Source organism: Odocoileus virginianus, chromosome 4 (genome assembly GCF_023699985.2).
Source record: "Odocoileus virginianus isolate 20LAN1187 ecotype Illinois chromosome 4, Ovbor_1.2, whole genome shotgun sequence".
Lineage (NCBI taxonomy): Eukaryota > Metazoa > Chordata > Mammalia > Artiodactyla > Cervidae > Odocoileus > Odocoileus virginianus.
Window position 1 is genome coordinate 2,477,595 of NC_069677.1, and position 24,662 is coordinate 2,502,256.

Below are 24,662 nucleotides of genomic sequence, written 5' to 3' on the forward strand. Positions count from 1 at the left end.
CTGGAGGAGGACAGGGCAACCCACTCCAGTATTCTTGCCTTAAGAACCCCCATGGACAGAGGAGCCTGGTGGGCTACAGTCCATGGGGTCAAAAACAGGTGGACACAACTGAGCTGCTAAGCACTAAACACACAATTATAAGACTAATAGTTAAAAAAAATTAAATCTAAAGAAATTCATTTGATTTTCCATTTTCATTTATGGCCTTGATATACAGAAAAAGAGGAAAGGGTATGATATTACTCCTAGAAAAGATAATTTGGCAAAGGGAGAAATGATCAAGAATTCATGTGGCTCCTCTTCTAACCCTTGAGATCAAAGCAGGTGATGGAATTGATAAAGGCAGCTGAGAATAACAATAAATCCAGTTCCTCTCCTTGTAGCTTAACTAACTTTGGCTTTCACAAATAAGAAGTCCGTAAGGTTTTAGGAAGAAATAGTTAAGCTTCTTTAATCCATTCCTGAATGCTTATTTTTGCTGTGTTTACTATCAGGATAAAGAGGAGGGTCAACTGGATGCCCTTGAAGCAGACATTCTAATTTTACATTGTAAATAGCGGACAGGACACACATACCCTTACCTGAGTACTCTAATACACATACACCTTGTGCACACAACACTTAGCAACCTATAAAAATTTAGAGATCAAATTTCTTGTACTCCAGATTTTTCCCTGACTGGCTTCTTTATATTTTCCTGCTCCTAGTTTAAGTGTTATTTCCACGGGAAGTCCATCAATGACCCTCTCCACTTCCCCAGCCATTCCTTTTTTTTTTCTGTTGTACTTCCTAAATAGCCTATAGTGTTTTCTGCTCAGTCATTCAGTGATGTCCAACTCTTTGTGACACTATGGATTATAGCACAGCAGGCTCCTCTGTCCATGAAATTCTCCAGGCAAGAATACTGGAATGGGTTACCATGCTCTACTCCAGGAGATCTTTTGAACCCAGGGATTGAACCTGCATCTCTTGCATCTCCTGCATTGGCAGGCAGATACTTTATCTCTGCTCCATCCTGGGAAGCCCCTCAATTTCTAGTACCAATTCTAAAAACTTACTATATGCCCACTATATTACCAAAAAACCATGAAATCCTTGTATTACCAGTAGATGCTGGGAAATTCATACTGCATTCTCAAAGAGGCAGAATTTCATTTGCAAGAGGGCCATCTAATAATCCCACCTTGGATGGAACAGCTTCTTTCTAGACATATCTTAATATAACTGTAATTTCTCTTTTTGTTTCCTCCCATACACACAAAATAGTCAGGCAAGAGTGAACACTGACATTTTAGGAGTCAGTGAAATAAAATGGACTGGAATGGATGAATTTAATTCAGATGACCATTATATCTACTACTGTGGCAAGAATCCCTTAGAAGAAATTGAGTAGCCCTCATTGTCAACAAAAGAGTCTGAAATGCAGTACTTCAGTGCAATCTCAAAAACAGCAGAATGATCTCTGTTCATTTCCAAGGCAAAACATTCAATATCACAGTAATGCAAGTCTATGCCCCAATCATTAATGCTGGAGAAACTGAAGTTGAATGGTTCAATGAAGATCTATAACACCTTCTAGAATTAACAACCAAAAAACATGTCCTTTTCATCATAGGGAACTGGAATGCAAATTAGGAAGTCAAGAGATACCTGGAGCAACAGTCAATTTTGGTGTTGGAGTACAAAATGAAACAGGGCAAAGGCTAACAGTTTTGCCAAGAGAATGCAATGGTCATAGCAAACACTCTCTTCCAACAACACAAAAGAAGACTCTACACATGGACATCACCAGATAGTCAATACCGAAATCAGATTCATTATATTCTTTGCAGCCAAAGATGGAGATGCTCTATACAGTCAGGAAAAACAAGACCAGGAACTAACTGTGCTCAGATCATGAACTCCTTATTGCCAAATTCAGATTTAAATTGAAGAAATTTAATGATTTCTTCAGGTATGATTCAGGTATGACCTATATCAACCTATATCAAATCCCTTGTGATTATACAGTGGAAGTGACAGTTTCAAGGGATTAGATTTGATAGAGTACCTGAAGAACTGTGGACGGAGGTTCGTGACATCATACAGGAGGCAGTGATCAAGACCATCCCCAAGAAAAAGAAATGTAAAAAGGCAAAATGGTTGTCTGAGGAGGCCTTACAAATAGCTGAGAAAAGAAGAGAAGCAAAAGGCAAAGGAGAAAAGGAAAGATATATCCATCTGAATGCAGAGTTCCAAAGAATAGCAAGGCAAGATAAGAAAGTCTTCCTAAGTGATCGATGCAAAGAAATAGGGGAAGACAATACAAAGGGAAAGACTAGAGATCTCTTCAGGACAATCAGAGATAGCAAGGGAATATTTCATGCAAAGATAGGCACAATAAAGGACAGATAATGGTATGGAACTAATAAAAGCAAAAGATACTATGAAGAGGTGGCAAGAATACACAGAAGAACTATACAAAAAAGATCTTCATGACTTAGATAACCACGATGGTATGATCATTCACCTTGAGCCATACATCCTAGAATGCGAAGTGAAGTGGGCCTTAGGAAGCACCATTATTGTCTACGGCCATACCACCCTGAACGCGCCCGATCTCGTCTGATCTCGGAAGCTAAGCAGGGTTGGGCCTGGTTAGTACTTGGATGGGAGGAAGCACCATTATGAACAGAGCTAGTGGAGGTGATAGAATTCTAGCTGAGCTATTTCATATCCTAAAAAAATGATGCTGTGAAAGCACTGCCCTCAATATGCCAGCAAATTTGGAAAACTCAGCAGAGGCCACAGGACTGGGAAAGGTCAGTTTTCAGTCCAATCCCAAAGAAGGGCAGTGCCAAAGAATGTTCAAACTACCACACAATTGCACTCATCTCACACGTGAGCAATGTTCAAAATTCTCCAAGCTAGGCTTCAACAGTACATGAATGGAGAACTTCCAGATGTTCAAGCTGGATTTAAAAAAGGCAGAGATCAAATTGCCAACATTAGCTGGATCATTGAAAAAGCAAGAGAATTCCAGAAAAACATCTGCTTCATTGACTATGCCAAAGCCTTTGACTGTGTGGATCACAACAAACTGTGGAAAATTCTGAAAGAGATGGAAATACCAGAGCATCTAACCTGTTTCCTGAGAAATCTATATGCAGGTCAACAAGCAACAGTTAGAACTGGACATGGAACAATAGACCAGTTCCAAATTGAGAAAGGAGTACATCAAGGCTGTATATTGTCACCCTGCTTATTTAACTTAAATGCAGAGTACATCATTCGAAATCCCAGGCTGGATGAAGCACAAACTGGAATGAAGATTGCCAGGAGAAATATCAATAATCTCAGATATGCAGATGATACCACCCTTAGGACAGAAAGTGAAGAGCAACTAAAGAGCCTCTTGATGGAGATGAAACAGGAGAGTGAAAAAGTTGGCTTAAAACTCAACATTCAGAAAACTAAGATCATGACATCTGGTCCCATCACTTCATAGCAAATGGATGGGGAAATAGTGGAAACAGTGACAGATCTTATTTTCTTGGGCTCCAAAAGCAATGCAAATGTTGACTGCAGACATAAAATTAAAAGATGCTTGCTCCTTGGAAGAAAAGCTATGACAAACCTAGACAGTATATTAAAAAGCAAAGACATTACTTTGCCAACAAAGGTTCATCTAATCAAAGCTATGGTTTTTCCAGTAGAAATGTATGTATATGAGAGTTGGACCATAAAGAAAGCTGAGCACTGAAGAACTGATGCTTTTGAACTGTGGTATTGTAGAAGACTCTTAAGAGTCCCTTATACCTCAAGGAGACCAAATCAGTCAATCCACAAAGGAAATCAGTCCTGAATATTCGCTGGAAGGACTGATGGTGAAGCTGAACCTTCAATAGTTTGGCCACCTGATGTGAAGTACTGGTTCATTGGTAAAGACCCTAATGTTGGGAAAGATTTGAAGGCAGGAGGAGAAAGGGACGGCAGAGGATGAGATGGTTGGATGGCATCACTAACTTGAGTTTGAGCAAGCTCCAGGAGTTGGTGATGGACAGGGAATCCTGGCATGCTATAGTTCATGGGATCACAAAGAGCTGGACACAACTGAGCAACTGAACTGACTGACTGATACACGCATACTGCCATCCTACTGCCATTTTAACTCATGAGTTACAGTATCTTGGTCTTCTTGCTCAGAGCTATATTTCTAGTGCCCGAAACTGGGTCTGATGTTCACCACAGTGGAAGCTTGATCCATACCAAAAAGTAATCTGCAATTTAGCAGAAAGATACTTTTTTCTCTTTGGTTCTTATAGCAATAGGAACAATACAAATTAGAATAGTTAATTCAATTAATATATTTTGGAAGCAAATCACAATTTTGTATATCAAAATCACTTTGATATTTAACTACGTTACTATTTCAGAGACTAATTTTCACTTCTACATAATCTTTATTTTTTTCTGGCAGGGCTATCCAGTACCTACTTCTAATTCTGTCTGTCCTTTGAGTATACAATTGTATTATCTAGAACATAAGTACAGCAGAGGAGCTCCAACTTATAAGAATTGTTCAATAGGTAAGACATAATTATATATTTTTAAAAATTCAAATTGTTGGCCTATTGAGTATTTGTAAAGAAAACACACCTGTAATATCCCACAATCATGAGTTGGAAAGGACCAACAAATGCTTCTAATTCTATTGCAATTCTCTCAGGACTGGCTTTACTTTCTTCTCCATTTACTCTTATATAATAATATTTCTTACTTACATTTTCAGCATAAAAATATTTCAACTCTTTGGGAACTAACTTGGGAGAAGTATAAAGAATACAGGTTTTTCACTTGAATAGAGTGAAAAATTTAGTTTAAATTCTGTCTCAGTCACTTACTGGCTCTATAAGGTTAGATTTTAACCTCTCTGAGTTGAGCCTTGCTTTCTCAATTCAGTCCTGGATGCTCATGACTTCCAATTACCACTTAATGGAGGTATATTTTTATATAGCCAGATAAATAACACTCTAATAAAGATCTTGCCTATGCTAAATATAAAGATTATATTATCTTGTTGTTTCAACAAGCTGTTATTTAGTGTAATGATTTTGTTACTCTATGACACTAAAGTTTACATGCATACTTGGCCAATAATATCTTGATATCACTATGAAAAAATTTTGTAACTCATAATTTATGTCATGAGTAAAGAGGCCTTAAAAATTGCTGTGAAGAGATAGAAGCAAAAAGCAAAGGAGAAAAGGAAAGATATACCCATTTGAATGCAGAGTTCCAAAGAATACCAAGGAGAGATAAGAAAGCCTTCCTCGGTGATCAGTGCAAAGAAATAGAGGAAAACAATAGAATGAGAAAGACTAGAGACCTCTTCAAGAAAATTAGAGATACCAAGAGAACATTTCATGCAAAGATGGGCTCAATAAAGGATAGAAATGGTACGGACCTAACAGAAGCAGAAGATATTAAAAAGAGGTGGCAAGAAAACACAGAACTGTACAAAAAAGATCTTCACAACACAGATAATCACAATGGTGTGATCACTCACCTAGAGCCAGACATCCTGGAATGTGAAGTCAAGTGGACTTTAGGAAGCATCACTATGAACAAAGCTAGTGGAGGTGATGGAATTCAAATCCTAAAAGATGATCCTGTGAAAGTGCTGTAGTCAATATGCCAGCAAATTTGGAAACCTCAGAAGTGGCCAAAGGACTAGAAAAGGTCAGTTTTCAATCCAGTCCCAAAGAAAGGCAATGCCAAAGGATGCTCAAACTACCACACAAATGCACTCATCTCACACACAAGTAAAGTAATGCTCAAAATTCTCCAAGCCAGGCTACAAGAATATGTGAACCACGGACTTCCAGATATTCAAGCTGGATTTAGAAAAGGCAGAGGAACCAGAGATCAAATTGTCAACATCTGCTGGATCATCAAAAAGACAAGAGAGTTCCAGAAAAACAGCTACTTCTGTTTTGTTAACTAGGCCAAAGCCTTTGACTATGTGGATCACAATAAACTGTGGAAAATTCTGAAAGAGATAGGAATACCAGACCACCTGACCTGCCTCTTGAGAAACCTGTATGCAGGTCAGGAAGCAACAGTAAGAACTGGACTTGGAACAACAGACTGGTTCCAAATAGGAAAAGCAGTACGTCAAGGCTGTATATTGTTACCCTGCTTATTTAACTTATATGCAAAATACATCATGAGAAATGCTGAGCTGGATGAAGCACAAGCTGGAATCAAGATTGCTGGGAGAAATATCAATAACCTCAGATATGTAGTTGACACCACTCTTAGGACAGAAAGTAAAGAAGAACTAAAGAGCCTCTTGATGAAAGTGAAAGAGGAGAGTGAAAAAGTTGGCTTAAAGCTTAACATTCAGAAAACTAAGCTCATGGCATCCGGTCCCATCACTTCATGGCAAATAGATGGGGAAACAGTGGAAACAGTAGCAAATTTTATTTTCTTGGGCTCCAAAAGCAATGCAGATGTTGACTGCAGCCATGAAATTAAAAGATACTTGGTGATTGGAAGGAAAGTTATGACCAACCTAGACAGCATATTAAAAAGCAGAGACATTACTTTGCCAACAAAGGTCCGTCTAGTCAAGGCTATGGTTTTTCCAGTAGTCATGAATGGATGTGAGAGTAGGACTATAAAGAAAGCTGAGTGCAGAAGAATTGATGCTTTTGAACTACAGTGTTGGAGAAGACTGTTGAGAGTCCCTTGGAATGCAAAGAGATCCAACCAGTCCATCCTAAGGAAATCAGTCCTGAACATTCATTGGAAGTACTGATGCTGAATCTGCAACTCCAATACTTTGGCCACTTGATGCGAAGTGCTGACTTATTGAAAAAGACCCTGATGCTGGGAAAGATTGAAGGTGGGAGGAAAAGGGGATGACAGAGGATGAGATGGTTGGATGGCATCACCGGCTCAATGGACATGAGTTTGGGTAAACTCCAGGAGTTGATGATGGACAGGAAGGCCTGGTACGTTGCAGTCCATGGAGTCTCAAAGAGTCAGACATAACTGAATGACTGAACTGAACTGAATTGAACTGAAAGTTACTTGAAAACACTATGGACTATAAAAGTATATTTAGTATCTCAGCACACATAGATTCACAGAAAAGTTGGACATACCAAAAATCAGTTTTTAATTTTGCACTGCATCTGTGAAGGAACTATAACTCTGTTGATTATTTCTTCTATGCCTTAAGCTCAGCATCTATAGCATATGTCTATAGCATAGGTTCAGTCATACCTTGCAAAATAGGCATTTGCTGATAATAAAATGACTTTTTTTAGACTTTATTTGTATTACTATTATTCATAAACAATATCTCAAAAGATTATTAATATTAAACCATTCTAAAGAAACTTTAGAATGCGTATTTAACTTATATGCGAGTACATCATGTGAAATGCCAGGCTGGATGAAGCACAAGCTGGAATCAAGACTGCTGGGAGAAATATTAATAACCTCAGATATGCAGATGACACCACCCTTATGGCAGAAAGTGAAGAAGAACTAAAGAGCCTCTTGATGAAAGCGAAAGAGGAAGTGAAACAGTTGGCTTAAAACTCAACATTCAGAAAACTAAGATCGTGGCATCCGGTCCCATCACTTTATGGAAAATAGATGGGGAAACAATGGAAACAGTGGCAAACTTTATTTTCTAGAGCTCCAAAATCACTGCAGATGGCGACTGCAGCAATGAAATTAAAAGATACTTGGTGACTGGAAGGTAAGTTATGACCAACCTAGACAGCATATTAAAAAGCAGAGACATTACTTAGCCAACAAAAGTCCATCTACTCAAAGCTATGGTTTTTCCAGTAGTCATTTATAGATGTGAGAGTTGGACTATAAAGAAAGCTGAGCACTGAAGAATTGATGCTTTTGAACTTCAGTGTTGGAGAAGACTCTTGAGAGTCCCTTGGACTCCAAGGAGATCCAACCAGTCCATCCTAAAGGAGATCAGTCTTGAACATTCATTGGAGGTACTGATGCTGAATCTGGAACTCCAAAACTTTGGCCACCTGATGTGAAGAACTCACTCATTTGAAAAGATCCTGCTGTTGAGAAAGATTGAAGGTGGGAGAAGAAGGGGATAATAGAGGATAAGATGGTTGGATGGCATCACCAACTCGATGGACCTAAGTTTGAGTATGTTCTGGGAGTTGATGATGGACAGGGAAGCCTGGCGTGCTACAGTCCATGGGTCGCAAAGAGTCGGACACAAATGAGCAACTTAACTGAACTGAAAGAAACTTTACTACATAAATTCTCAATTTTAGGTAAATGTGTTGACTTCATCAATTCCAGGTTCAAACTGAACATCAGTAAATCGATAATATTTAAAAATTAAATACATGCTTTCCAAATAATATGTTGTTATAATAATGGAAAAAACAGAAGATAAAGAAAACACACATTCAAAAATAGATTTAAGCTTTTTAAAATTCTAAATATACATCTTTAAAAATACATTGTATATATTTAGTATGCCCTACAATTTCTATACCTTTTTCAGTAGACTGCATCTTCTTATATCTAGTAAGTGCTGAATAAATCCATGTTGATTAGTTTAGAGTTACATTAAAGAAATAGTTCCATTTTCTATTCCCTCCTGCTTAGCAAATGTATTTATCATATTCCATAACAGCTCACAGTTTGTTATACATTAACTGCTCATTCTCTGTGCCAATAAGACTGTGTTGGAACAGCAAATGAATTTGGTGCGTTCATTTAAATGATTCTGCAAACCACAGGCTACTCAGTTGTCTAATGATAAGAGAGTCTCAAAGCCACCTGATCACCATTACACTCCCTTATTTTTCTGGACTGGCATGGTCAATACTGTCAGGATCTCAACACAGAGAAGAATGAGAAGGAAAAGTTTACCTCAGACATAATCATGAAAAGGGGCTTTATTAATTCAGGCACCAATAGTGATGTGGCTGGATTGGAAGGAGAATGGAATATAGGGTTTGAAGTGCTTTATCTGCTCCAAGACCAAAGCTGGTTTTGGCACTTCTTTCACTCTAGTGAGTTGCAAAAAAACAAGCAGGTGCTAGCAATCTGAGAGACCACATGCCAGCTACAGCTGCTTCAAACTGATTCAATTACATCTGCCTGAATAGTCCCAGGACATCAAACCAGTTGAAGAGATCTATAGGTTGCAAGGAGACCTTGTCTATCCTAAGACAACCACCTGCAAATCTCCACATTTGGGTAAAACTGATCATTCTGACCCCAGGCACAGGAAAGCAGACTGGAGTTGGGGGCTGGGGTGGGAAGGGGAATGTGATTCTAATTCACTTTAAATTAAAAATTGGTTGGAGAGAGAGCACAAAAGGTCCCTTTGAATTTTCATCTTTAAAATCTGAGAGTAGCTGAGGTCTTAAGGAGACTTTGAAACAGTCTGATTTTGTGATAGCATTTCCCAAATAATTGGGTTCAGCACATTTACAGAACATGCTCTTGGGATCTGGACTTCGCTCCAAACCTTGTTTGTACAAAATGGGGCCAAGCAGCTGGGAAATTCTGGAGTGGAGTGTGTCCTCATTAGTTCCCATCTGCCACCAGAACTCAGCTCATGGCAAGTTTGGCTAAGTCCTGGTGTACTCAGGTCCAAATGTGGGTCAGTTTTAATTACACTATACAGAATTCTGTGTGCAGTTTTTAAATCCGCATTATACAGCACAGAGGAATGGGCAGCTCTCCAGCTAATCAATTTTTTAAAAGTACATATATAAAAATTTTAAACCAGCCTAGACAGACAGTGGGTGGAAAAAAAATCTTATAAATGAGTACAAGGGTTACTTAGAATTATTAGTGAAATTGGGTCATGAGCAAGTCTGCTTTAAGACTTCAAAGTGAGGACAAACTGTTCCAATGGTAAGATAGAAAACTTAAAATGAGGTGCACAATGCTCCTTGCTCCTCAGTGTAAATGAATAACAAGGCTGTGACCAGTTTATTGTAAATACCTACAGCAATTCTGGCTTTCACATAAGCAGAGATATCTCTTATTTTGCTATTCTTTACACTTACTTCTTTTCAAGGAATAACTAATGGCAGATATTCTAAAAAAGGAGAAAAAAAATCATAAACTACCTGTTAGGAGTGAAAACAAAGATGAAGGAGAGGAGAGAGAGAAAGACAAGGAAAGCAGAGTACACATGTGTTGAGAAGCAGACCCTGAGCATGACTTGGCTCTCAATGCCATCCACACAAACCGGGGCCAGAATCAACCCATGCAACTATGTTCAGAATAAATCCTATCCAAAAGCTTCATCAGGTGCAGAAGAGCTAAAACACAGCCTTCAAAGACAACTGTCAGCAAAAAATTCAGGAGTGAAGATATAGGCAGTCAATGCTGGACATTTATACAATAGCATAATGCACCATTTTTGATGGATAAAATGTCCTTTGGCACAAACCCTAATGACAGGAAAAAAAATCCCTTAAATGCTCAGAGTATTTTGGGGGCTTTTGACTGAGTTGTTAGGAAACTGATACATTTAAAAGGCAGAACTGAATTTTGGGTTCAAATACTATAATTTAACATTTACTGGTAGTATGATCTTGGGCAGATTGCTTATTCTTTTTTTTTCTCACCTGTAAAATTGGCAAAACAGCACCTACCTAAGGTTGTTGAAAGAATTATCAAACATATATATATATAATATATTAATATAATATACATAACTATATATATATATATCCCTGGGTTGGGAAGATTTCCCTGGAGAAAGGAATGGCTACCCACTCCAGTATTATTCTTGCCTAGAGAATTCCATGGACAGAGGAGTCTGGCGAGCTACAATCTAATGGGTCACAAAGAGTAATATACTACTGAGCAACTAACACAACGTATCTATATACAAACATTTCTTTGGAATATAAAAGTCACTCTGTAAATGTTAACATTTTAATCCAACTGTTATGAGTTGAATCATACACCGCACAAGAAGATATGTTAGAGTCCTAACCCTAGTACCTCAAAATGTGACCTTATTTGGAGATAGGGTCTTTAGGAAGTAATCAAGTTAAATTGAAATAACCACAGAAGGTCCTAATTCAAGACGACTGATATCTTTATAGAAAAGGGAAATTTGGACCCCCGAAAGATATGTATAGAGAGAAGACAGTGTGAAGAGACACTGGAAGAAGGTGGACATCTACAGCCAAGGAGAAAGGCCTAGAAATGATCTTTCCCTTATAGCTCTCAGAAAGAACCAACTCTGCCAAAACTTTGCTCTCAGGCTTCCAGAGAAAATTCTATTGTTTAAGCTGCCCAGTTTGTGATACTTTGTTACAGCAGCCCTAGCAAACTAATACTCAACTAAATAAAAATTTCATTAAGCATCAATGTTTGCCTTGACTCATTGTGGTCAAACCCGTACATTTGACATTAGGCAAGTCAACTTTATCAACTTTACCGAACAATGGCCTAGTTAATAATTATCTAGTTAATAATTATCTAGTGTTTTTTCCCTTTATTTCTTTTCTGGTTGCTGTTCAGGAAGATACAACTGCAATAGAAAGAGACAGCCTAGCAGGGAATATATAAACTGGTTTACTATAATTGTCTAGTTTTTACTAGAGATGATTAAGGGAAAAATCAGACATACAAATTCATAAATCCACTTTTCTTATCAAGATATTTTACTAAAAGAAAAAGTAAAAGAAAGCTTTATAAACCATTTACTTATGGCCAACTTTGCTCACTAAATCTGTGGCTGCTTAGAATGTGAAAACCTTGCCAACAGAACCTCCTTTAGTTCACGAGGATGCGTGTAAGAGTACAGGGTTTAATTGGCAAGTATGGGTTCTTCATTGTTTGCAGGAGATTAGTTTCAAGGGTATTGACTTTCAAAATAGGAGTGACAGTTGCCTGGGAGTTGTATCAGCAGTGCTTCCACTGCAAGGCACATTTCCATAATCAACAGACATTTAAGTCAATGTGATTATCTTCACCTTGAGTTTTTCTTTAAATAGCACCATTTTCTACAGACATGGAGCATGTATAGTTAGAAATGGTGAGTCTAACCAAGCTGAACTAAGACACTCAACTGCAATCATCAAAGACTAACTTTGCCAAAATTAATTTTGCTAATGGGTGAATCCTATACTTCCTTCAGGGGCTTTCCTGGCGGCTCAGTGGTAAAGAATTCACCTGCCAATGCAGGAGGCCTGAGTTCAACCCCTGTGTTGGGAAGATCCCCTGGAGAAGGAAATGGTGACCCACTCCAGTATTCTTGCCTAGAGAATCCCCATGGACAGAGGAGCCTAGCTGGCTATAGTCCGCTGGGTGACAAACAGTCATATACAACTGAGCAGACGTACATATAACAATTAGATATACCTCCTCCAAATATCTATACTGCCTGTCATAACAAATCTTTTGTATGTTAACAGGATGAGGAAAAAGAAAATGAATATTTATGGAACACTAGTGTATGTTATGAACTAAATAAAGTATTTTGTATACCTAACCTACTCTAATCTTCACACCCATTGTTGAAAAAGTAAGCATAATTACCATCACATTTTAGATAAGAAACCTTGATCATGTCATATAGCTACTAAATTGTGGAACTGGAATTTCATTGAAGGTCATTTGAACTCTGCTTCTGCTGCTGCTGCTAAGTCGCTTCAGTCGTGTCTGACTCTGTGACCCCATAGACCGTAGCCCACCAGGCTCTGCCATTGCTGGGATTCTCCAGGCAAGAACACTGGAGTGCGTTGCCATTTCCTTCTCCAGTGCATGAAAGTGAAAAGTGAAAGTGACTCTAAAGCTCCTTCAGAGATAGGCAAGAGATTTAGAATCCAGCTACCCTGAGTACATTAGGTTCAAAGATGCTGATTTATTTATGCTATTTGCAGACTCCTTTAAAGTTCTGAGGTCATTTAGATAGTAAACATCTTGCTAAACTTGATTTAGTTTATTCTCCTTAAGAAGAAGCCAGTTATTCACAGACACAAACTGAAAGGCTTCAATCAATTTAGATGAAATTAATCCCCTTATGAAGAATATCTGAGATTTTTTATATAAAGTACAGCAATAGCTTGTCTTGCAGTTAGTATTCCAACAACTTGACAGAGTCCATTTACTTCTTAGACATAAGCAATCAACTCTCCAACCATTCACAGAAAAAAAAGTGAGGTATCTAAATGAGGTATCTCACACTAGACTAAGAATCCAGAATTTGGGTTTCAAATTCTACATCTCTTACCTACTGCTGCTGCTGCTAAGTCTCTTCAGTTGTGTCCAATTCTGTGCGACCCCACAGACGCCAGGCAACCAGGCTCCTCCATCCCTGGGATTCTACAGGCAAGAACACTGGAGTGGGTTGCCATTTCCTTCTCCAGTGCATGCATGCATGCTAAGTCACTTCAGTCATGCCCGACTCTGTGCAACCCCATGGACAGCAGCCCACCAGGGTCCTCTGTCTACGGGATTCTCTAGGCAAGAATACTGGAGCTCTTACCTACTAAAGCTGTCTTAAAACTCAACATTTAGAAAACTAAGATCATGGCATCTGGTCCCATCACTTCATGGCAAACAGATGGGGAAACAATGGAAACAGTGACAGACCTATGCAGATGGGGACTGCAGCCATGAAATTAAAAGACGCTTACTCCTTGGAAGGAAAGCTGTAACAAACTTAGACTGCATATTAAAATCAGAGACATTACTTTGCCAAAAAGTTCCATCTAGTCAAAGCTATGGTTTTTCCAGTAGTCATGTTCTGATGTGAGAGTTGGACCATAAAGAAAGCTGAGCACCAAAGAATTGATGCTTTTGAACTGTGGTGTTAGAGAAGACTCTTGAGAGTCCCTTGCACTGCAAGGAGATCAAACCAGTCAATCCTAAAGGAAATCAACCCTGAATATTTATCGGAAGGACTGATACTGAAGCTGAAGCTCCAGTACTTTGGCCATCTGATGTGAAGAGCTGACTCATTGGAAAAGACCCTGATATTGGAAAAGATTGAAGGCAGGAGGAGAAGGAGTTGACAGAGGATGAGATGGTTGGATGGCATCATGGATTCAATGGACATGAGTTTGAGCAAGCTCTAGGGGTTGGTGATGTGCAGGGAAGCCTGGTGTGCTGCAGTCCATGGGGTCACAGAGAGTCTGAGCAACATGACTGAGCAACTGAACTGAACTACCCACTATATTGTGTAACCCTGACAAGTACATGAACTTTTCTGAGCTTATTTTCTCATCATGGATAAAGCAAAGATATTAAATAGATAACTATTAAGAACCCTTCAACTTCTAACCTTATGTGATTTTTAGAATTTCTTCTAAAAGAAATTAGAGGTAATTAGATAGAACTTTTAGAACAATCAATGTGACAATGTCCAGACCAAGATACTTGCTCTCAGGCAAGTAGAATGGTCTGCCTTCAGCATCTAAATTGTAGTAGTGGTGGGGATAGTGTTGGAAATAATAGTAGTTGGGCTAAGATTTATTCAGCACTTGCTATATACCAACCACTGAACTAAGAATTTTAAATGTGTTGTTACATCTAACTCAACACAGAAATATATAATGTAGATACTACTATTTTTCCAATTTTCCAAAGGACTAACAAACCAAACAAAAAAATTAGGTTAACTTGACTGGGTCTATACTAAGAAGTGGTGAAGACAAAAGGAGCTCTGCTGACATATCTCTGTATGCTCTTTGAGAGCAAGGACCCTGTTTTATCTATTTAGCCTAACTCAGTGTCTAACAAATGGTACGTATTTAATTATTGTGTGGAATAAAAGGAAGGAAGGAAATGAGGGAGGGAGGGAGAAAAGGAATGGGAGAGAGAAATAAATTATATCTAGACATGCTATGTCCTCAGTAAATATTTTCTTCCTTTAACCTTTTCTTTCTTTAACCCTGAAATCATGGGGAAATCTGCAGTTATGCTCAGCAATCCTAGGGTTTAGTGATCTCTCCCTTGAGTACTCCAAACTATAATTCCTAGTACAGGTCACTGAAGCATCTGCTATTATCTGGTTTAGTATTCTAGCTAATACATAGTTTTGGTTCTCTCTCAATTCTAATATTAGTCTAACAAAAGAATATAGCTGATTCTACCACACTAAGTTTCTGGAAAAAAATAATATTCCTGATATTGGTCTCTCACCCACTGGTGTAAACTAAGATGAAAGAAAAGCTTGTTTCCAGAGGTAAGAGCTTGTGTACTTTCAAACCTAGTAGTACACATGAATATCATCAACCAGAATTTGAGATGCCTAAGAAAGATGTTTTGATGCAGATAATGGGATCACTTTGCTCCCTCTGCCATTGTTATATGACTGCCTTGTGCCCTACATAATGGAACTTTAGAGGGGCATTAACTAAAGCAGGTCATGATGAACACTATTTTGACTCTACTTCTACTTGGCTTTTTCTTCATTTATTTACAATTAGAATTCAGTGAATAACAGAAACCATAATTATAAACATGTGTACAGTAAATACAGGGCCCATTACTTCTGTTTAGGAAAACACAAATTTTTAAATGTGATCTGATCTACCTGATCCTAAGAAAGCCCACATAGTTTGTGTTTTTAGTGAGATAGCGATAGGGTCAGGGTAGGAGGCTTTGGGGGAGAAAATGATTGCTTAGGAAAGCCATAGCATTGCTCACATAATACAGACATTTATTTATCTCTATGCTGAAAACATTTTCAAGGTGACTAGTGACTTAGTCATTGAATACCTCAGCATTCTGTGTAAAACAGGGATAATGTAAAGACTTTTCTCATAGTCAGCACAATGAATGCAAAGTATATTGCAAATAGTGTTATGGCAATTCTTGATTGTGTTGAGTATCAATTCTTATATATTCATTTCTCATTTTAAGGAAAGAATTTATCAGTAGTCTCATCTCCATCTCATCCACAGTGTGAGAACTAAAGGAAGTACATGAAGACCATCCAAAATATAAAGCAAATAACAAGTTTCTAGGCCTCTATTCTTTCAGAAATGTTTTATTTACACAAGCATTCATTCAACATTTACTTACCACCTACCGGGTACAAGGCATTTTATTAAGAGACTGTGGAAAACCATACACTTAGCTCAGTACCTATACTTCTTACTCCCAAAGAAGTCAAATAAATTCATATTATGGTAGTTAAAAAAAAAAAAACAGATTTAAACAGGTCAGTAGAAGGAGAAGATACATAAGCTCTAAGATTTTATGTTACTAAATACCAATAGAAACTTGTTAGCATTTTTAAAAAGACTAATGCAAGTTATTTGAATAAATTTTCAATATCAGGAATTTGGTACTACCAAATAAATTATTTAATTAAATGCTTTGTATATTGAGTTGCCACTTTTTATATTTATAGAACTTTACCTAATTAGTACAGGCTATAGTTCATAATAGCTTGTCTATGTTAAAAATATAGATACTTGTCAGAAAACATATAGAGCTATTACCTAAAAGAAACATCACTAACAGAAATGCTTAGGAAAAAACATCAAGTGACTAGGATTTGATAAAGGACTTCTTTTGTGGCTCAGCTGGTAAAGAATCTGCCTGCAATGCGAGGGACCTGGGTTCAATCTCTGGGTTGGGAAGACCCCTGGAGAAAGAGGGGTCCAGTATTCTGGCCTGGAGAATTCCATGGACTATATAGTCCATGGGGTCACAAAGAGTTGGACACGACTGAGTGACTTTCACTTTCAATTTCAGGATTTGATAAAACTAAAGGATGATATTATAGTCTTAAGTTTTACGTCTGGATTTTAGTTCCTTTTCAAAAATAATTATCTAATTTTTCCTTATTTTCTCTCTCACTTCCACTCAGCTGCAATGGAGACACATGCACAAATCAAGAAATCATCTTGAATTTTCTTAATATCACTTAAATTTTCTGAATATGGCCCATGTGTCCACTAATAGCCAAATGCTTTCAAATCTGTTCAGCTAAATGGATCAATAACTACATCCAGCCTCACACAGTAGGGTTGCCAACATAGTGAAACTGAGCCAAACAGAAAATGTCTCTATGAGGACAAAAATTATTATCAACCCAGTTATCTTGAGAGATCTACTCTCCCCAGGTATTCTTTCGAGAAGTTAGCATACATATTATCTAGGGCAGTCAACAGTTGCTAAGAGAATATTTGAGACTGAGAAGGAAGAATTTGGATAAAATATTTGGGAACCAAAATCAATGAGTTTTATAGTAAACCAATGTAATAGCTCAAAGACTACATCAAGTAAGAATCTTTCAAACTTGGAGGACACAAAATATGTAACAGCACAAGCAATCTGCTAACAAGCTTCTCTGTGCGCTCAATCATATGACACAGCTGCAAACAACAATTGAGCAGGTGCAACCAAGCTTTTGAGAATTCCTGCCTGTTGCCCAGAAACCACAACACCACATAGTTGAGATTTTTAAACAGGTGCAAACATTTTTTTTTCCCATTACTCTAGTGCTTGAGACAGTGCAGCAGACAGGAAGTACATCTGCAACTGCTCCTTACCGAAAGCAGCCACCATAGAAAATAAACTCAAAAGTAACACAAAAAAAGTTTTAAAATAAGACAATAGTGTCAAAAACAGTGGTTTTGCAATAGTCTCTGTTCCCACATCAGGAGCCACTTTAATAGAACAGTTCCATAAAACAGTCTCTAATTTTTCCATTAGATGAATGCTTTGTAACTAAAATTATTCTGCTTCATCAAATCTTAGAAATGTTTATTTGATTCTTACAATAGAGTGAAATGTAAGGTATGTATAAAATGTAATATCCTTTGATGCTTGTCAATATTTGAATGTACTCAAAAATTAACATTTTCACATTATGAAATCTGTAAGCAATTTCAATGCCCCCAAATGTAATAACTTACCAGCTAATATGTAGATTAACATAACTATAGGTAATTCATATACATACCTGTGCAGCTATGGGGCACAGACAGACTTGCAATTTATCAGGTACTCTGAAATATAAAACAAATATATTTTGTGAGTAAAAATAATTTTCAAAGTGGAGCCAGTATTTATGCTGAGACAATTTCTGCAGAGAAGTAGAAAAGACTGTAGTCCTTAAACAGGTGAGTTATTTTATATCTGAATTTTCCCCATAGGATATTTCAGTTCACCTTAAATTCATATGTGTGAATATATGCACACATAGCTTCCTGGAGCAGTGTGATCAAAAACAAGTACCAGCAAGGGACTAGGACTCACCATGGTCTCTGAAATGAAAATATTTTTACCAGAGGATGAAGCAAACACTTAAAATTGATTTTTTTCTTTGGTATTCTTCCATGACTATTGCCTTCCTAATACAAATACGACTGCTACTCAGATTCATCTACACTCAGATTCATCAATGCTCAGTTTGGACTGGCGAGAAAGAAAGGTGCTTTTGTAGATCAGTCCACAGAAATGCATAAATAAAAAAATAAGCTCTATGCTCATTAACTTCAAGTTACAACAGCAAATAGAAATGAGATTTCTATAAGAGGAAATGCTAAAGTTACACTAGATATGATGCCTCAATGCAACACAGTGAGAAAACTGCCATCGAAGTAGGTATTGGTAAAGAAGTCCAGCTTAAACAAAGTATGCAGAGTTTACAATTAGACTCAAAATATATTTGCATGAAGGTGGAAATTGTATTGCAAAATGCAGCCTCTGAACTACTGTGACCCTTAAATGTGTTTCATAATCTCTCTGAAAGCAAACTAAAATATTTAATCTCTATACTTCTGAACATAGTTGATGATAGGAACATATTAAAGTCATTAAGTCTAGTTGATAAAATTTGCTTAAAAGTGTGAAAAAATAATTTTTATGATGACAATGAAACACCTCTTCATACAGTTCTGAGAGGGGTATGAATTGTTAAAAATTTTCTGGAAAACTATTGAGTTATATGATTAATAAATTAAAATTCAGAATCTTTAACTCTTCAGTAATTTTAATTCTAAACTTTACCTTATATAATGGAACATCAACAGAGATTTATGTTAGCAAAAAACTGAAACTAATAAGCTAAATTTTCAATGGTAGAAAAATATATAGCACATCCATATAAAGAAATATGTTGAAACAATCTGCAGGGTAGTTCGTGGTTCTAAAGTATGTTATAAACATACAGAGTACCAACTGTATGGACATAATAGAATTTGTGTGGTTGAGAGGGGAAAAAAAAGAACATAAAAAATTAAGTGATTATATTTGGATAATAAGATTATGCATAATTTTAATTTTTTCTTTTTACTTTCATACATAGTTAATCACTACAATAAACATTACTTTTATAATAAGAAAAACATTATTTGTTGGAGAAGGGTAAAGGAAAAAACTTTGAGTGCCATATGGAAATGATAAATCTAACCTTTGTATGTGAAATAAATTAACTCAGTCACACATGAAATTCACTAAGAATACCTACAGTGAAAAACACATCCTCCCTGGTTTCTCATAGGGGTACAGCCAGGGTCTCTTTTATCCCATTGCTTTAGAATATAAACCAGTAATTTGATAACACATTTTTAATCATCTTAGTAAAACTTCCTTAATTATGCAGAGTGAAATGATAGCAAGAACAATTTAGGACTACAAATCTGTTCAACCTATTACAAACTAAGTTATTTAATAAGTCAACAGTATTTAGTGAGCATCTATTGCATCCAAAGTACTGTTAAGCATTATATTTTAAAAGATAAATTAGAAAACACCTTACCCTCATAGAGCTAACAATTTAAAAGTACTTTCAAAATTAATGTGTTTCTATTAATTTTACTGTGGATCCAAAACTGATCCAAAATAATAGTCTTAAAATACAACAAAAAACAAAACAAAATTAAAAAAACATGTACTACAGCTCAGATAAAGACATAAACACAATACATACAGTTTAAGGAATTTGTGACAGATCTGGCACACTTTAAAAAAACATATCAGGTTTACTTTTTTGTATTGTTGAGCAAAAACTGATATTTACATAACACTCAAAAAGTTTTAAGTACATGAATGTGTATCACTTATAAAATGCCCTAGTAAATTACTATAAGTATGTATTTTTTATCCTTATGTAGTCTACTTTTTGTCAATAGAATTATATAGTAGGAGACCAGTATGAAAGAAAATTGATTCAATCTCAGATACCAGATGTGTAAGACTGTCTCATATTATCTAAAGCTACATATGCATAATTATTAACATATGCACAATAATTAACAAGATATATTTATTTTATTGTCCCCCAAAGTAAATAAGTGAGTTACTTGCTAACTTTGCCAAAAACAATGCTATACAATCACCTCCAGGGAAAGAAAAGAAGGTAAGGCTGGACAGACCAGTGCTAAGGGAATCCCTAATAACCAAGGGGGGTGGTGAGTGAGGGATGTGAAGCACTTGGTTGTGCAGATAAAAGAATGCAGCTCACAGTATCCTTGTGACCTGTAACCATAGTGGGCATTTGCCTCTCTGAAGCTAGCACCACATTACGGCCCTCAGGTTCAGTCAGTGGTGGGGTCAGCCTGTGTGAGGCTGTGCCACGCAGTTAAGAGGAGCTATTCATGGGATCAATGACCTGTGGGTCTGGGACAACAGCAGAGTTATATGAGGCAGGATGGTGGATAGCTGATTAGCTTTTGCTACCAGAAAAACCTAGAATTGAGTTCTAGATCTCTCTTTTCAGTTGCAAGATCTTAAATGAGTTACGTTTTCCCTGTCTGTAAAATGATGATCAGGCTCTTCTGATGGTACAGTGGTAAAGAATACACCTTCCAATGCAGGAGATATGAGTTCAATCCCTGGGTTGGGAAGATCCACTGAAGAAGCAAGTTGCCACTTCAGTATTAAGTATTCAGGAGTTCCCACTCCAGTATTCTTGCCTGGGAAATCCCATAGACAGGGGAATCTGGCAGGCTACAACCCATGGGGTCGCAAAAGAGTTGGACATGACTTAGTGATTAAACAACAAAAATGATGATCATGTTACCTAACCTATAAGATTGTGCCTATGCGTCCCTAGAAGCTCAGCGGGTAAAGAATCCACCTGCAATGCAGAAGACCCTGTTTCTATTCTTGGGTCTGGAGAAGGGACAGGCTACCCACTCCACTATTCTTGGGCTTCCCTGGATGGCTCAGATGGTAATGAATCCATCTGCAATGCGGGAGACCTGGGTTCAATCCCTGGGTTGGGAAGATCCCCTACAGGAGGGCATGTCAACCCACTCCAGTTTTCTTGCCTGGAGAGGAGCCTGGCAGGCTACAGTCCATGGGCTCGCAAGGAGCTGGACACGACTGAGTGACTAAGCACATATTATATGCTATAGGCATGTAAAAGAACTAGCACAGTATGAAAGTAAACATTGCTGAACAGAAGCTATTAGTATTGTCCTAGTTGTAAGAGGAAAGGAGAGGATGTTTGTACCTTTAAGCTAAAGAAGGAGTAAGGAGTTAGAAAGATAGCTTGCTCAATATATCACTTTCTATTCCACAGCTCATCTAGGAGCCAGTCATGTGCTGGAGGTTCACAGAACATTTATGAATCAGGAAACACTCAAAGAATATTAATAGCTACAATGTGCAACTCTAATCAGGATTTTAAAGCACCAATTCTATTAAGGAAGAGGAAGACAGTAGAATCTAAGTAATATGTGCCCATTTTTCTGAATGAAAAATGAAGGACCACTGTCTACACTTAACTGAAACAATCAGGAAATGGAACTATAAGGGCAAAGGTAAACATAATTATTCAGCCGGAATCAGGACCAGGTATTGTAGTCTCTCTAAAAATCACACGTGAACAGTATCACTTCTTTATGTATTCTAAAGAGACTCTGCAAATGACCCGAGTTCACATATAACACAAGGTTTTGCAAATAGAAGCAAAAAATATTACAATTGGTTTTGCTCTCAGGGCTTAAAATACACAAATGAATACATACTGAGGTTCTAGACCTTGTTTCTGTTTTGATCTGGAGGACAGCACAAACTAAGAATTGTTACACAGTGTCTTTAGAATCCATTGCAGTTTACATAATCCCTAGAATTCTTTGAATTTTATGAGGGTGAAGTTACTGTCAGTACTATTCCTGATGGAGATATACTATAGAGGATTTTTTAAAAAGTTCTTTCTATTTCTAGGTTGGCATAGTTGTGTTCCCCAGTGGGAACTGAATAGGTCTGACTTTGTGCTGTGTTGACTGAGTTTATCTTCCCTTCATACTGGATAGGCCAGGCTAGTGATGGAAGAGGGGGTGTTTAATGTTACCTCTTGAGCCATTAATAAATCTAATACCTAACTCACTTATTGTGGTGTTGGAGAAGACTCCTGAGAGTTCCTTGGACTAAAAGGAGATCAAATCAGTCAGTCCTAAAGGAAATCAACACGGAATATTCATTGGAAGGACTGACGCTGAAGCTGAAGCTCTAATACTTTGGCCACCTGACATGAAGAACCAACTCATTGGAAAAGAACCTGATGCTGGGTAAGATTGAGGGCAGGAGGAGAGGGAGTGACAAAGGATGAGATGGTTGGATAGCATCCCTGACTCAATGGACATGAGTTTAGACAAACTCTAGGAGATAGTGAAGGACACAGAAGCCTGGTGTGATACAGTTCGTGGAGTCCCAAAGAGTCTGACATGACTTAGCAACTGAACAACAACAGCAGCAATTCACTTAGGGCACTGAAGTCTCAGCTGTGTCTGCAGGAGCAATGGTTCCATAAAAGAGCTCTGAGCCTAAATTTAAACTAAAAAATATTTCCCCCATGACTGAATGAGAATTCTTAGGAATATTCAGTGTTTTACATTTTAAATTTGGCCTATTTTAAGAAAAGATACTGTGTAATCTAAAATACTTTTATTTTATTTAATATGTATTTACTTCTTCCAGACCTACAATTGATCTGGGTGCTCAATCATTATTATATTATTATACAATGTAGGTTTTAATAATCAATAAAGCCAGCTTATCTTTTTACATTGAGGTGTCCTGAATTCTGGAGTTTACCTGAACTGAAAGTTTATGAAGATTAAGAAGAAGATAATTTTAAAAGCAGACTTGAAAAACTTGTTAATTGTGCTTATTTTTATAAATTACTAAGTTAGATTTAGCCCTATCAGGAAGGGGAATAAAGAGAAGCAAAATTTATCTATTTATCAGCTCTGTGAACTGGAAACTGATAAAAGGCAATAAGGAAGGAAAAGGAAATCTTATGATAAACACCCGTTAATCCAAGGCACAGTTGGTCTGTCTAGACTTTAGGTCACACTTGCTCTAATAAAGCTACAGAGTGTAGTAAAAGCTAAGCTTACAAAATAATTGTGTATGTAAAATTTCTATTATTATTATTGGCTACCATTTAAAATGAAACAATTTAATATCAAATTTTATGTATAAACATGATGAATTTGAACTTTCCATAGAACCCTGATCCACAATATACTAAATATTAATAATTATATCCTGTAAGTAACACTTCAGAGTTTATTAAATAGAAAATAGTTTTTTAATAGATGACTTGTAAAACTTAACTTTGTAAATTAAAGTTTAAGGGTTAGTAAAGAAAATCAACAAAATTAAAGCTTAGAAAAATGTTAAAAATAATATTTTCAAAATATTCTCAACTTGAAGCTATGACTATGGAAAGGATTTATTCTTACGGAATGTGAAAATTCTACTGACCAGCTTGTACACATTCCTGGGGTCTTAATTTAAGTGTCACCTCCTCGAGAATCTGATGTCCTGTGCTTAATCTTGTCATAATAATCATCACACAGCATTGTAATTGTCTTTCACATAAGACTGTAAAAATAGGAAACACAGGTTTTATCTTATTCACCATTATGTCATTAGTTCCTAGTACATAACCGAATGAATTAATAGTAGGTATGGGTTAAATGTGGAGAAGGCAATGGCACCCCACTCCAGTACTCTTGCCTGGGAAATTCCATGGACGGAGGAGCCTGGTAGGCTACAGTCCATGGGGTCGCTAAGAGTCGGACACGACTGAGTGACTTCACTTTCACTCTTCATTTTTATGCACTGGAGAAGGAAATGGCAACCCACTCCAGTATTCTTGCCTGGAGAATCCCAGGGACGGGAGCCTGGTAGGCTGCTGTCTCTGGGGTCGCACAGAGTCGGACACGACTGACCTGACTTAGCAGCAGCAGCAGCATGGGTTAAATGGGGCTTCCCTTGTGGCTCAAACAGTAAGAAATCTACCTGCAATGCAGGAGACCTGATTTTGCAGCTTCTTTCTTTGACTCTTCCCTCCTATTTTCCCTCTTAATCAGTACAAAACTAAATTATCAGAATCAGAGTCTCAAATTTAATAACAGATTACAAAGCTTGGTTGATTTGATCCTGAGGTGGACAGGTTGATCCTTATCTCCCTCTTCAGCAGATGGCTGATATGGTAGAATTTGACACACACAGATCCCTGAAAGAATTCTGCAGTTCCTAACCAATTGTGTGGTTCTTCTCGGTCTCAGAGAGACAGGATCTGACTACTGTTCCTGAGACAGACCCAACCATTCTTTTGTTCTTTCTGGAATCCATTGCAGTTTGAATTATCCATGCGGTTACTGGTTTAGATGTTTATTCCCTCTCCCTCACTAGGTTGTACACTCCATAGAGGCCAC

General features: G+C 37.3%; 1 protein-coding gene across 15 annotated transcripts in view; it reads right to left on the reverse strand.

Annotated features, from left to right (window-relative positions):
* The window catches only part of ZBTB20 (zinc finger and BTB domain containing 20), a 1,026,540-nt gene that overhangs the window by 782,200 nt on the left and 219,678 nt on the right, over window positions 1–24,662 (reverse strand). For all 15 annotated transcript variants that reach the window (XM_070465986.1, XM_070465969.1, XM_070465979.1 and 12 more), the window contains one exon: window positions 17,945–17,990. The gene's annotated coding sequence lies outside the window, so the exon portion shown is untranslated. The remainder of the gene's footprint in view (window positions 1–17,944; window positions 17,991–24,662) is intronic.